The sequence below is a fragment of the Colobus angolensis genome, unplaced genomic scaffold (genome assembly GCF_000951035.1).
Source record: "Colobus angolensis palliatus isolate OR3802 unplaced genomic scaffold, Cang.pa_1.0 Scaffold126, whole genome shotgun sequence".
Taxonomy (NCBI): domain Eukaryota; kingdom Metazoa; phylum Chordata; class Mammalia; order Primates; family Cercopithecidae; genus Colobus; species Colobus angolensis.
The window spans coordinates 7,809,940-7,813,103 of NW_012113808.1; the positions used below are offsets into that span (position 1 = coordinate 7,809,940).

A 3,164-nucleotide genomic window follows, 5' to 3' on the forward strand; every position below is an offset into this window, starting at 1 on the left:
CCCTGCCTCTATCTGCATTTGAAACAAACATTCCAGGTAACTCTTCCGCAGCTCTAGGCAGTTGGGTGTTGTTAAAGGTTTCTGGCCAGAGGGCGACGCTGTGACAGGTATTTTTGTTCATCTATTTGGGTAGGCAAGGTGGATGGGGCAGACAGGAAGACTATGTAAGAGTTGTTCTAGTACTTTTAGGCATGAGGTGATAAGCTTAAGGAAGAGGTGGCAGGAATAGAGGAAGGAGCAAGGACAGAGGCAAAGAAGGCAACAGAAAACTGTCAGGACTTGGGAACCGAGGGATTTGTGGAGGCAGTGAGAACCAACTGGGTTTAATGAGAAAACAGTAATTCCACTAACAGAAATGCAGAAGATCAAAAGCAGCTGGTTTCAGGAGGAAGAGAAAGGACTGGATTTAAACATGTTGAATTTGAGGTGGTGGCAAACTAATGAAGTAAAAATGAACAGCAAGCAGAAATACAGAAAACTGTGAAGAGGTCAGAAATGGACACACATCTGGAAGTGAGTCCTAATAAGGACTAGAAGAGAGTGTACACAATGAGAGTGTATACAGTCTTCTGAGGATCATTATAGGGAACAAGAGTAGGAAACTGACTTTGAGGGATACTTATTTTAGTGGGTCAGAGAAAAAAATCAAGAGTGACCAGAACAGAAAGGGCACATCACAAGAAAAGAATGCCAAAATGGAAGTGGGGCTAATAGTAAGAGGTCTTGGTGCAGATAATCAAACCCCAAGATTTCCCTTCTGACCCACTGGCTCTGCAGCCAAACATGGTCCCGCTACAAGCTAACATCAGCAACTCTGTCCTACAGACATTTACTATACAAAAATGCCACAAAGAAAGAGACAGACAAAAGACACATCCCAGTGGTAAGTCCATTTGCAGTTCACAACCTATCTCTAAGTTACAGAGGACAGGCATTTTACATGTGAGAAATGGTCCCAAACCTAGGTCTTCTTGTTCCTTCTGAACGATTTCACCCCTGTCAATGAGAAGAAATGTAGAGCACCCTGGAGGTCAGAAGGAGGAAAAGAAAAAAGCAGAAACTTTGACCAGCTAATTGATGGAATCAAGTCAGACAAATTCTGACGTGGCCACTTCTTTTCACTGCCATCATGGAAACCTGAAGCCCTGGGTAGGTTCCTTGCCACTGTCCTATCTATTTCTAGAAACATGAAAGACCTGGGCTAAAGTCCTACCTGACAGCCATTAGCTGGCTGGTCACAGGGTAAGTCCCTGCACCTCTGAGTCTGTGTTTCCTCACTTCTGAAATGGGGACAATAATACCAGCAACTCCCTGGTCACCTCACAAATTTAAATATGATTATGTATTGCTCAACCTCCCTCCTTCCCCATTAGAATCATCAGGGAGTGGTTTGTGGGGCAGGGGGGAAGGGGTGTTGTCTTAAAATAAAATGTGTTTTCAATAAAACACCTCGGCATCCCATTGTTAAAGCCTTCTGAAGTGACTGGGATTTGCAGTCAAAGTTGAGCACCGGAGTGGAGTGAGTTTGTTTTGAGCAAATGCCTAGAGGTGTGGAACGGGCTGGGAATGAGAAAATGGTGAACTGGGGTGTATTCGCCTTAGCTAAAAGAGGGCACTGCTTCTGTTTTGGCTCAGAGAACGCAGGCCCACAGTGTCACTGGATCTTCCCATTTTTCAAGAAAAGTTAGAGATTTACATTTTAAAGTAAAATCTAAATTTTAAAATGTTGGTCACAAATTCAAATTTATTAACAACAAAACAGAACTTGTGTGGGCCAAACTAGTCTGTGGGACATATTCAGCTGATGGGCCGCCAGCCTGGGAAATGTGGTATGAAGAAAGATGAACCCGAGATGAAACTAGGGGTTTGCCCGCTGGCTTTAAACAAGTTACTTAACCTAGGTAGGCCTCAAGTTCTTCATCTGCAGAATGGGGTATATAATATCTACTTCAAATAATTAACAGAAGAGACAATGAATGGAAGGAAAATGGAAAAGTGATGAATCAAGCATCAGTTTCTTACGTCCTGTCTTTTTCAACAAAGCTGTACTTTCAGAGTTGAACTCAAATGTGAGAGCTTTGTCAAAAAACCCTCCATCAAATCAGGTTTCGTTCCTGGACTCTCTGCGTCTCCGGCCTCCCAAGCCGTGTCTGTGACCCCATCCCTGAGACAGCAGAGGTCCACCAGAGTTGTAAGTGTGGCCCTGCACCAGAAGGTGGGCAAAGGGCGAGGAAGAGATGGACCTTCAATTAGCTCTGCATCTTACTGAGGAGCTACTAGGCCTGTGGAGGCCTAAAGACTGCAGTAATCATTGTAATCGTCCACGATATTGTACATTAGCTTCTTGCTGCAGGAGGGAAAAGCTTAATTCAGGAAGGGTAAGAGAGAGCAAGAAACCCTGAAGTCACATATTAAAGTGCTTAAATATCCAACAATCTCTATGCCCTGTAAAACCTTTAAGAATAGGAGCCCAGGCCGGGCGCCGTGGTTCACACCTATAATCCCAGCACTTTGGGAGGCCGAGACGGGTGGATCACTTGAGGTCAGGAGTTCGAGACCAGCCTGGCCAACGTGGTGAAACCCCACCTCCACTAAAAACACAACAATTAGCCGGGTGTGGTGGCACGCACCTGTAATCCCAGCTACTCGGTAGGCTGAGGCACGAGAATCGCTTGAACCTGGGAGGCGGAGGTTGTAGTGAGCTGAGATAGCGCCACTGCACTTCAGCTTGGGCCACAAAGGGAGACTCCATCTCAAAAAAAAAAAAAAAAGAATAGGAGCACAGTGCCCCAAGACGACTCAGGACCACTCAGGGATGAGAAGTCCTCGGGCTGCTGGCAGAGAATTTATACCCCAGGTGCGTGGCCCAGTAGCAGGGGAGTGTGCGAAATTCCTGGTACCTAGTTGCCCAACATCCGGGACGCTGCAACGCCCACCCGCCAGCGCTGCAGAGAAGCGGCAGACGTTCGAGCCACGCTCCACTTCCCGGGAAGAATCTGGGCCAAGGTGAAGCTTGCTCTGTGGCCGCCCCGCCCACAGCCCGCCTGGGGAAGCCGCGGGCCCCAGCTCACCTGCAGGTTGCTGACGGAGAGCTGCAGCGGGCTCAGGTAGAAGTAGGGCACGCCGCTGCCCGCGCCCGGGGGCCCGTCGCTGAGCGAGAGGAC

At 47.6% G+C, this 3,164-nt stretch overlaps 1 protein-coding gene across 1 annotated transcript in view; it reads right to left on the minus strand.

The window, feature by feature from the left end:
• Positions 1 to 3,164, minus strand: part of CREG1 (cellular repressor of E1A-stimulated genes 1) — a 13,300-nt gene extending 10,136 nt beyond the window's left edge. Inside the window, exon 1 of the mRNA XM_011933394.1 lies at positions 3,072 to 3,164. The gene's annotated coding sequence lies outside the window, so the exon portion shown is untranslated. The remainder of the gene's footprint in view (positions 1 to 3,071) is intronic.